The 12,186-nt window shown below is 36.1% G+C and overlaps 1 protein-coding gene across 4 annotated transcripts in view; it reads left to right on the top strand.

Moving 5' to 3' along the window:
• The window catches only part of PDE4D (phosphodiesterase 4D), a 369,603-nt gene that overhangs the window by 169,874 nt on the left and 187,543 nt on the right, over positions 1-12,186 (top strand). The gene's annotated exons all lie outside the window — the stretch shown is intronic.

Genomic DNA, 12,186 nt, shown 5'->3' with positions numbered 1-12,186 from the left:
TTCCCTTTACTAGTTAATGCAGCTATAAAAGCCTAGCACAAAGTCCCAAAGTAATACAGCCAAAGTCACATAAAATATTCCAGGTAAATCTGGGGGAAGAGCTCAGATTTTTGTATGGGTTTTCACCAAGACTGTCTTTCTTATGAGGGAAAAGTAATTTTTGGCTGCAGATGTTGGAAATACAGAACACATTGTCTCTTTCTGACCAAAATATGTACATGGTAATGAAGCAGTTTCTTCCATGAGTTGGAAGTAAAGAAATGAGAGGAAAAAAATATTTTAGACTAGAAATCACCCCCATCCCGTCACTAGAAATTTATTCCTGGATTAAAACTGGAGCTTTCTTCAATCATATTTCCTCTTTCATCTCTGTGCTTCTTTTAATATCTCTTACTACTTCATCGTCCCCTATCTCCTACCTGTTTTTACAATTCTTCTGGTAGATATCTGCCTTTTCTTATTTTCTCAGAGTTCTATGATATTCTGTGTGAAGCCCTTTTCTTCTCCTTTCCCATGGCTTTAATTAAAATTTCTGCATGCTCAAAAGCTCACCTAGATGCACCTGGCTCCAGGGCTGGTACGCTGCTTTTCTCTAGGTCCTTGACTTCTCATGAAGCAATATTGCTTTACTGCCTCTGAACAAAGGGGCTTTATTTATCTGCTTCAACAAATATGCTATATTCTACATAATTTCATCTGTGAAATGAAGCAACAAATATGTTTACTACAAAGTCATATATTGTTGGACGAGTAAGTAAAAGAGAGCATAATGCAAGACAATATGATCTGTTTTTATAACCTGAAATATAATGTGAAAAAGGCACTAAGTTAATAGCTTCTTTACAAAGGTTACCCGGTACATCAACTGTATTTGTGTGTTCAGGGAGTGTGTGCTACTCATTCATGCTTTCTCTTATTTTCTTTCTGAAAAGAAGAAAAAAATTCTGGTTGGATCCTTTTACTCCAACTTTCTACTCCAGCTTTTTGGGGTAGAAACATTGTTCATATGAATCTGTTGTTCACATGAAAGCAAATCTCCAACATGGATGGACAGTTGTATCTGACTTCTCTACAGGAAGTCTCTGTCTTGCAACCTCATAACATGGCAAATGGTGGTAGCTCTTGTTCCTATTTTCATTATCAGAAGAACTATGCTGAAAATTTGTTGGATATATGAAAAACATCATGATGACATTTTCCTTCATTTCTGTGAGGGCATGAGAGGGAGAGAAGTCTTCACTGACTACATTTCAGGACCTCTTTCTAAAACTGATTTTTTGTTTAAAAATAATCTTAATTTTCCACTCATTTTTTAATAACAGAGTGGCTGAAAGGATATTGCTTTCCGCGAACTGCCATTTCTACACTTTTTTTTTTTTTTTTAAGAATTTAGTAGTGAGCAGGTTTGTTTTTTTGGATTATTATTTTTTCATGGTAAGTGAAATTCTCTGTAATTTATTTGAAGTATATATAAAGACTCAGTCCTGGCTGGTGGAATAATGGGCTGCCTTGGGAGAGCTGGGACGTGGCAGCACGCCCCTTTCCACTGGGACGAGGATGCTGTATGCATGGGGACATCGAGCGGCCGGTGACAAATGGCTGCCCTTGTGCAAGACGCCACCAAACTGTGTGCCATGAGGTAACTTGGAAGTGTACATTTTTGCTTTTAATGCACCCAGGATTTGATTTTTCTTAATGGGCAAAGCCATTACCAGTGGACTGATTCCCAAGCTGCTGAATTATTTTCTAAATTATGACTCATGCTGAGGATGTATGTCAGTGGTTTGTACGGGAATTTGGTACTGGAGATGGTCCCAATATCTTTCTTTGTGATTTGGAGTATTGAAGAGGTGCATGTATGTAAAGTTCAGGTGGTTGCTGTTTTAAAAAAAACAAGTTGTATTTCAGCCCCAGCTACTGAGATTGATTGTTTGGAAAGACAGGTGTAAGTCAGCTTTGCTGCTGGAATCACCTCTGAGTTGGTATATTTGTTACTGCTCCTACCGTACAATCACATATTTTTGAGATTGAATAATACTATGTTAAGTACTTTTGAGTTGTACACAGCTCACATTTTTAAAGCTATTTAGGCATTTTGCTCCCTTTAACAATGTTGCCTAAACTCCATTTTCTGAGGGATTTAAGCCCTTAAGAATCCAAGGATGGGACTTGCTCCAGGCTAGGACAACTGTCAATATAAAGAGGTGATCTATGCATGTATGGCAGATGTCGGAGCTACTGTAGTCAACAGGCAGCTAGTCAGTACTGTCAGAGTAGCTTAAAGATCAATTGAGCTTACTATGCAGACACCTGGTGATGGCTAGCTGAACAAACCTTTTCAGAGGAAGAAAAAGGGAATGTATTATTGTCATCTAATCTGCCTTGTCAGTTTGTGTCCTTTTAGTGCACAGAAAATGTAGTTTCAGTTAGTTTAATATTTTAGCCTTCTATTGTGCCTGCCTGCAGATTTAAGGGAAGACCAAGCATGCCATAGTGTTCAGTCACTACATATTTCTAAAGCATTTGGGGTATGAAGAGGGCTGCAAATGTTCTTGTTGTGAGAGATGAGAACTTATTTCCTCCAAAATCCTGGTACGTTAGTGGTCTTTTTATACAGATGTATAGTTCTTTTTAAAGTTTTTGTATCTTGAAAATTACAGAATTAGTTCTTAATAGTCAAAATGTTTCTAGTGAAAGTGGGGGCTTGGACACATTCAGATGCTTTTCTCAAATATATTATGGTTCAGGTTAGATTTTTTTAAGAATGATTTGCTGTGAAAGGAACAAAAAAAAGTTTAGAATATGAAAAATTATATTCGTTATTCCATAAAAACAGAGAAAATCAATCAGATCTGTCAGATTACATTCTTTCCAAGTCTTTATGTGTAGCACTATCATTGCAAAATTTGAAAGCATTTCACACACAGAAACCCAAACTCCATGAAATATATTGAATATGTACTTGAATAAGTCACTTGACATAAACTAAACTACCTCAAAGTCATACATGAATTGAAGGTGGTTTAGATACCTGGATGGAATGTTCATTTCTATGCTTCCTTCTGTAAGACCTTCTAATTAATATACATGCATTACATGTTAGGCCAGTGTCATACAGTCTGTATGTCAATGCAGGTAGTATTTCAATGAAAGTACTTTATGATGGTTGTTTATAAGGCTAGCAAACTTACTTGGATTACACCATTCTAACCAGATATTTCTGTATAACTAGAGCTTGCAAAAGTTTTGAGACAAACACTAATTTAAATTAAAAAATAACCCCAACAATAAAACAAAAACAAAACCAAAAACACCCAAAACCACCACCACCAACAAAAACACAAGGCAAAGCCCGGTTATCTTTAGGTCTGAATTCCCTGAGTTGAAATTTGTTGAAGTTTAGGAGTATATTGAGGGAAAGAATTATTATGTACCAGGGCTACTCTTAAAGTCTTTTTGCAAGTCATCCGCTTTTGGCTATTGATTGAGATGAGACATGCCACTGAATGAACCTTTTTCTGGTCTAGGACAGATGATCTTATATGTATATTTTGTTTGAAATTCTGTCTAAATTTGATAATGTTTCAAAGCTAGTGTTTTTTAGAACTGCTTATGTAATTCCCTAGCAATCAGATAACTCAGTTTGCAGGAGTCTCATCTTCATGTCTTCGTGCTGAAAGGACTTGAACCCCTGTATTTAGATTTCTTAGATACTGATAAACCTTATGTATTTATATATTTATATTTTCTGATTAGGGTTGTCTTCTGTCTAATTTGGTCTAATCTGGTTAAGATATTTAAGTATTAACTAAGTGAGTCAGTGGAAGAGTAGCTCTTCAGACTGGTAGTTAGTGCAAGTATTAGATTAAGAGGCCATGGTTCACTGAGCCTGCTCCAGCATTTATTTAAATTATTTATTCAAAGAGGAGCAAAAGGAAGAACATGGATAAAACAGGCTAAAGAACCCGAGATCAGAATGCCAGAATCCTGTGGCAGTAAGGATTTTCTCCCCATCTGTTTTTTGACAGAAGATAGCAATGTTAGGTACTTTTTCTTTATGTGGTTTCTTACCATTACACTTTTCCTAATTAAAATGTGAGTCTGAATTAGTGTTTCAAAACATTTACTAGGTCACTAATAACAGATCATACAAAATAAAATAGTGAATTTAATACTCGGCAAAACAGTGCAGGTATTTACTACTTAACATTTGCCCTTATATTTGTGAGTTCCTCCTCTTCTGTGCCGTAGTAAAATATTTGTTACAGAATAAACCTTATAGTGTTGAGTCCTATTAAAGCATACTGATGATTTCTGTGAAGATATTTATACTTGTTTTCTTTAAATTTAGCAAATGAAATGTTTGTGGTAGTTCGTCACTGAACTATAGCTTCAGTTCCTTGTGCATTGTGAATCACCTGAATGATAGGCAACTTACTGTGTATTTCACATGAAGTTTCTCTTGCAAGATATACAGAAGTTGCTCTATTTAGAAAGAGCTGTCTCAATGTAGCTCTGAATTCTGCTCACTGCCGTCATGCTAGAATCATTGAACCACTATATCTTTGAACTTACTACATTATTTTGTCTTACTAAAAGATCAACTAACCTAACAAACAGGTCCCTTTGTCCCTCTTTTGATCACGATCCGAACTATTTCTCTTGATTGGAGGAATGACCTAGTTAAGGATATGTTATTATTTTAGACATAATTGATCAAAGTGAGAGAAACGGTTTTTATTATTTTGAACACTAGAGGGCATGAAAGCGTGTTTCCAGAGAGAGAGAAATGCTTTATAAGTTAAAGCACTTCTGAAATCCCACAGCTTTCATGATCTCAATAGCTATGGGAAGCTGGATTGGTTTACAGCATCACAGAATCACTCAGGCAGGAAGGCACTTCTTGAAATCCTCTAGTCCAGCCCCCCCCGTGGTCCAAGACAATGTCGCTTGATAACTTTACAGCTTTATTTGTAATATTGCTGTGCTCTGAACATGAAGTGACCAAAACTATTACGCTATAGTATTGTGTCATTTTTTATTTCAGTGAAGAAATCTTCAGTAAATTCATTATAGTGAATTTTCTTCGGTCACTTGCAACAACACATGGTCTAATATTACTTCTGGATCTGTTCAGCTTTTAGGTAACTTGCAATGCCAAGCATTGCCTCTTTATTTCATCCTCTTCTGTAAGTTAATTCTCATTATTTGTGTTAGGAACTTTATGATAGTACTTTTATGTTTCAAAGACCTAAGGAGAAAATTAATGGGGATAGGTATACTGAAAAATTAATAACAATATAATACTTCTTCCTACCTGCAGTATAATTCCTTGTTTAAAGATGCAGTTTCTACTATTACAGTTTTTGATTACAATGGAGTCATGTGTTAAGCAAGATTCCAGTCCTAGTTCAGATACTGATTTCTTTTTTGATTTAGGTTAAATCAGCTAAGTTACCTACTTCAGCTACCACTTTTGTTAAATGAGAAAATACTTGTCACTTCCAGATGGATAATTTCTTTTTAATAAACTGGGCGGGGGGCGGGGGGTTAAGGGTGGATATTTAGTAAGTAGTTTCACAGATGAAGTTCTCTTTGAATACAAAACATGTCAGTTCAGGCAATTTATTCAGGAAAACCTTAGCACTTCCTGTGAAGCTTGCATTTTAAATCAATGTTTACATATCTTAGACAAGAGAGTTATCTCCACTCTTTTCTTGCATGCAACTCTTTTGCATTTTTCCAGTGCTTTTTTCTGCCATGTTGACTACCATTCCATTCTACTCATTTTCATGGGGTAGGCTAAAACAAAACTACAGTTTGCTAATTCTCTAGCAAATGGGTCCTGGGCAGTCCTAATGGCTTTCCTCTAATTGTTCCTTTCTTTTGAATAAGACTTCGATACATAACACATATGTTCCAATTTAAGAACTTACCTATAAATATTGTCTATCATCTTTGAAAGACAGATTAACTTGCCTATCTGAGCATCAGGAGAATTGATACATGCTTTTTAACTGTCACGCAGAGAAGCAAGGCTGAGTTGCAAAGACTTTAAGACTCAGATTTCTCAAGTCTTGCTGGCAATGTTAGTTCTATATTCTCATGCTTAGGCATTAAAGTAGGATCTTTATTTCCATCTTTACAAAAGATCACTTAATACTATACATGATGCAAACTGGATTTCTTATATGTGTTAACAGTAAATTCTGTAAATTAAAATGTAGACTATAAACTTAGCTTGTTTCTTTTACATTTCAGTACTGTCCAATGCTCTTCCATTTTTGCCCTTGTCCTGAGGCAGGACTTCTCAAATTAGCTCTGATCTAATTGGCTCTGATGCCACTTCTGTTGCAGTCAGCTAGAAGTAGTATGGGTTCCTGCCAAATAGTTCTTGAAATCCCACTAAAAACATAGAATTGGAAGTGTTCAAGGCAAGGAATGACTCTAATTCATGATTCTTTGAAAGGCCTTTGAGGAATCAGAGGATTGTTTATTGTCCATAGGAGCAACTGAAAACTTTCCTAGGTAATTTGCTGAATATATGTTTTCCTTACTTGTGAAATACACTTTCAATGAGCCAGCTCCAAACATGAGTCAAAGGTGCCTGGTAATTGTTTACACAAGCTCTTCAATTTCATTTGTACTAAAATTAGGTTTCTCAGTAATTCTTGAGACGCCATTTGTCCTTGAGGTATATCAGCATCCCTTGAAAGAATAGATGAATAAAAGAGCTTTGATTTAAGCAATGATTTTAAAAATAATGACCACAATACATATTGGGACAGTATCTCTTTGATTTGTAAAATAATTTTTGTAAATACAGGTCATACAATTTATTGGAAAATTACCAGGAATGAGAACATTTCTATACCACATGTTATTTAATCTGGCTACCTTTTTAAAAACAATACTTTCAGTTGTGCTTTTACAGAATTTTGTAGTTTATTACTCTTTAAGCTGCAGATCAGTGTGCAGTGGTTGTATAATGGCCATAGATGAACATATAATTCTGTACCAGGGATAACATCTGCCTGCACAGGCTGCAGGAGTTGCCAATGAATTCAGAGAAGAACCCTGCTCAGTAAAAGCTCTTTGTGCAAACTGCATCAAAAACTTGACTAGATGCATTTCAATAGCCTTAACATTCCTGCCTGGTCTAGCAGCTGCCTTTCCTTCATGATTAAACCAACTTATTTCTGAGCTCAGGTCTCTCCTGGCTCTCATTCTGATATTCCCTTCTTGATGCTATGATGTCACCTATAGTAGGTAGTGTCTGTATGCATGTTTAATGAAAGAGCCACCTGTTTAGGCTGGTACATTTTTGACATCTCTTATCTTGCTCTCTGGTATTAGTACTTTAATTTCTAGGAAAGCATTTCACACTTTTTTTCCTATCTTACACACATTTAGTTCTCCATGTGATTTGCTTCCAGCACAGACACAGTCATTTTACTTTCTGAGTGAGAACTTGCTGCTTCATTGCATGGCTTTAGTAGCAATGATCAGAGCACCAAAATTTCGCTTACTTTAAATTAGTCACCACTATTTAACAATAATTCCCACACAACAGATATATGAGAGGCTACAAATAGTTCATGACTAATGAGACAAAACCCTTCATACGTGCATCTCAAATCAGGTTATATTGTAATCTGTAAAACTAACGCTAGCAAAAAATTACATTACTGTAAAGTTACTGAAAGAACAAAACTCAGATATTTTGTGATGCTTTCAGATTTTTTTTATATTTCCTATTTACAGAATCAGTGTGTGAGTGAATGCATGCTTGTGCATGCATGTATGTATGAATTCCTTCTAGATAATTTTTAACCCTGTATGATTTCCACAAAATTTAATGGTTTTATAAGAATCTGGGAGATAATTAAACTGCTGGAAGTTCACAACTGTAGTAGAATAGATCTGTAAAAAAACGTAGAGCAGCTCTTTTGACAGAAAGGCTGCAGGCTATGCTGACTCTTTATCAAATTCTTAAAAGAGAGCATTCTTGTGAATGCTCTAACCTCAGTAATTGTATCAGTACTACAAACCACTTCAGAAGCTGTTGTTCAAGTGAAAAGGTCTTGCAGAAATATTCCCATTTAGCCACCTATAAGGCAGCCAGTTTTTTCTGCAGAAACAAGGGCTGCAGAATTAAGCATTAAAGCCAACAAGGGATGATAAGTAATAATAATCAGAAAGAATTTGCAGTGGAAAGAGGTAACAGTCCTTGGTAGTATCTTATTTAAACTTAACAAAATGTAGTCAGAACATATATTTTTCTTGATACTTAGTCCCAAGAGAAATAATTGGTGATTTTTTTTTTCATTGAACACATTAATAAGGCCAAGCTGGTATCATAAATAATATATTCAGACTTTCTGATCTGTTAAAATAGATAAGTGATGGAAAAAATGAAAGATTGAAGAAAATGTGCTTGCCTTTTGAGGGGTTGAAAGTTCAGACTTTCAGTTTATTACTCAAAGTCAGAATTAGGTGGGGTGTTTTCTGCTGGGGTGATTCTTTTTTCAGGTGGAAAAGGAATACTTCATCAGGATACTTTCAGGAGAAAATACCTGTGCCATGGAAGTATAACATTCTCAACAGGAATAATATAAAAAATGCAAGTTAGAAGAAATTTTACAAAAATAAACTTCCAGTTATCTAACAACTAAATGAAATGTGGAAAATAATTTTATTTAATTCTAGGTCGTGTATTGTTAGCCTTCCAACATAAACTTTTACTGAGGTAGCTCTATATGAAACTGTAGACACTATTGTGCTATTGGGGAAAATTAAAATGCAGGTTTATCCTATATTCAAATGGTTTACTCCTAATTCTTGTTTCGTCAGTTGTCTTTCATTCCTGTCTCGGTAGTGGCAAGGGAGGGGAAAAAAATATGGAAAAATACCTTGCCTGTAATAAAGTGTGCATAAATATTATTAAACTGCATAGAATTCAGATTGTGCAAGCCATCTCTTTGAATAGTGGGTATATATTTTATTTTAGCTACATAATATTCAGTGGCATTTTGTTTGGAGATGTCCAACTAAACCATCAGGCAGTGTTTGAAAACAGAAGGACTAATTCTGGAAGAAGCATCTGTATAATACTGTAGACTAATGTAAACCATTCTGTCCACTGTAGTGACCCCAGTTTGAACTCTTTCAGAGTTTCCAGTTGTTGATAAATACACATTTTTTAAACAACAAAGTTTATATATTGCTATTGTTGCGATAGAAAATGTAACATCCTTTTTCTCAAAGTACAACACTGCGTACAGTAGACCAACATGCTTTGGGAAGGCTGCCCAGGGAAGGAGCATGACTGCACTATGCAGGAGCCATGAAGGGAGCATGCAGGAAGGCCGCATTGCTTTCCACAATTTACAAAGTAATAATCTCAGTTGTTTTTTTCTGCTTCTGACATCTACCGCTACCTCCTCTGTCAAACAGGAACCAGTGGTCCTGTCCGCTTCCCAGTTGCTTGAGAGGCAGTTGGTTGAGCTGCAGCCTCTGTGCCCCCAAGGCACAATGCGCTGCCGGTGTAACATCCCCCCCGCCACCCGCTCAGGACGGCACACGTCAAATGCAGTTGACGAAGCTGACCTAGGAGTTTGTCACAGGTTGCACCCAACCAAGAAGATCAAGGTGCGGTGGGGAGCCTACTTAAAGAAAGTGTGTTAGAAGTCATAGTGTCCAGGTCCAGGCTATACTGCTGTCAGAGGCTCTGTTGAACAGCACGATCCCTCACATGTCCCGATGCTGTAGTGGGTTCCCATCACAGGACCCAAAGCATGGAGCTGGGTTGGAGTAAAATGGAGATCTCTGCGAAAAGGTAATCGCCACCATTGGCGAGCCTTCTGGCCGCAGTCCCCTTAAAGCTGTAATCTTTTGAGCTTTGGATACATTGAGAGGAATTTAGGGATAAAACTTGGCCCTTTGAGTTCTAAAATGTGTCAGCATGGCTGGGAAATAGTGAACCAGCTCTGGAAAGATATTTATGCCTATCACCACACCTGCTTACTGCCAAGAGCTTTTCCACTTACATGACTTCAGCTGATCAAAAAAAGAGTCTAATTTCATGTGGGTTTGTGTGCTCATTATTAATTTAATATATATATAATTTCACATTTTTAATTACAAAAAATACTATTTTGCTATTCATTTATTTGAACCTTTTCTAAAAAAAAAAAAAAAAAGCAGTAGTTTACCTATCTGGGAGAACAGTAAAATAAATGTTTCTTTAATAATTCACTCTCTGTAGATCCTGTAAGCCTGAAGCCATCAATAATGACATACTATAGTGGTGCCACTGACCAGCTAGGAATGTGAATCTGGTATCCCAATGCCTGTCAAAAATGTAGAGCAAAAGTTGCAATCACAAAACTGCATAGAATGTCAAAGATAGTTTATTACAGTATGCATGTCTAGAAGAGGTCTGGGTTATCACTGAGTGCAATGATTGATTTTGCCTCTTTTATATAAAAACTAGATATTTGTTTGCTCACACTAGTGAGCTATTTTTTGCACAAAACACTGCCTACAAATAGCAACTTCATGTCAGATAATTTTATGTTCTTTGAGTGCTTCTAGAAACGTTCTCTTTTTGTCTTGAAAGAAAAGAAAAAAGCAGGAAGAGCTAGCGACTTCCCTGTAAAAGTCAAGGTGTATTACAGAGTTATTTGCTCCTTCAGTTCCTTGAATTTCCATAAACACTGTGATTTGTTTTGATACAGTGATCTGCTGCATGCCACTGTATAGTGACAATAAGTGGTTTTGATATCAAGGTATAAATTTAGTCTTTAGTAATCTTGTAAGAAGCTTATTTCTGTGACCTTATTGTGGTTGGCTGCATTAGCAGGTTTAGTGCAATAGCAAAGGAAGGGCACTAAGGAGGAAGAAAGAGAGCTCATAATAAGCATGTTTGGTTCAGTTTTCTTTATCAAAAAAGAAAAAAACAAATGTTGCTGCTGTATTAATGTGTTGTGCAAAATTCTTCTTAGAAACAGAATGTAAAAAGGAAACATACCTGGCAATATTAAGTTACTTAGGATGTAGTTATAGAAATGCAGCCTATCCTGGTTTTATTTGCCAGAAGATAAATTGATATTGGCAATGCTCACATCCAGTATTATCATTCATGTATGTTTAAAGTGATCTATTAATCACTCAAATTTTAATGATACCATGATTGTGAAGAAGACTATAGCTTATGATACCCAGAAAGCACCTTACTAACCATTGTCACAATGATCACAATTCTATTCCTGTGGAAATTATATTCTATATTATTATAATTGAATTATATAGTGTATTCTTTAAATTGCTCAAAAATAATGTGACTTATGGCCTGGAAACAATGATTTCACCTATGAATCCCATATATTCAAAACTTATTTCATGGTGTAGAAATATTTCTTGTCAGTTGACCCTGTAGGGCTTTGCCAGTGTAACAGAAGAAAAATGGTTCCTCCAAGGAGCAAAATATACCATGTTATAGTTTATTTATAATTTTTCTGAAGAGTGTAGTTTCTCATAGTACCCTTTACCATGAAAATAGGACATTTCATCAATTAATTGATTGATAGATATAACTTCCTCCTGGGAATTGATTTTTCTAATTCTCTGACCTTTTCCAGTAGAGCCCTGAGTAATCCTAAATTTTCATTTTTAACCTTGCTCTGGGTGAATACTCAATTTCTCCTCCATCACCTTTCTCATGAATAGAAATATCTGGGTTAGCTTTGCTTCAAAGATCACCTGAATTAGAGAATCCTCTGCTTACCAGTGCTGGGAGATGGTAGCCACATTCAGAGTTAGTAGAGGAAGTAAAGGTGGCCTTGCTGACATGACCTCAGCTGGTGTCAGAATGAATTGTAGGCTGTTGTTTGCTTTCAACACTGCTAGTGCTAGGCTGAAACAATTGCATGCAAGAGTTGGGGCTTGAATTAAAATTAAAAATAAAAAAAACAAACTGAAACAAACAAACAAACAAACAAGCCAAACCAGCAGCACAAACAACAAAAAGATACTGAACTGGAATGACCCCAGGTAGCAGGGAACTGAGTTCAGTTCTCAAAGTCTCTGGTGGTAATTCAGTATGGGGAATGATGTCTTTGAGAAAAGCTGCCAAGAGGCCTGAAAATCATCTACCAGTCTGAGACGTACTTTCTTAGAGTGGCT

This window comes from Buteo buteo, chromosome Z, assembly GCF_964188355.1.
Source record: "Buteo buteo chromosome Z, bButBut1.hap1.1, whole genome shotgun sequence".
Lineage (NCBI taxonomy): Eukaryota > Metazoa > Chordata > Aves > Accipitriformes > Accipitridae > Buteo > Buteo buteo.
The sequence above is the reverse complement of the archived record's forward strand: the minus strand, read 5'-3'. Positions and strand labels throughout refer to the sequence as shown.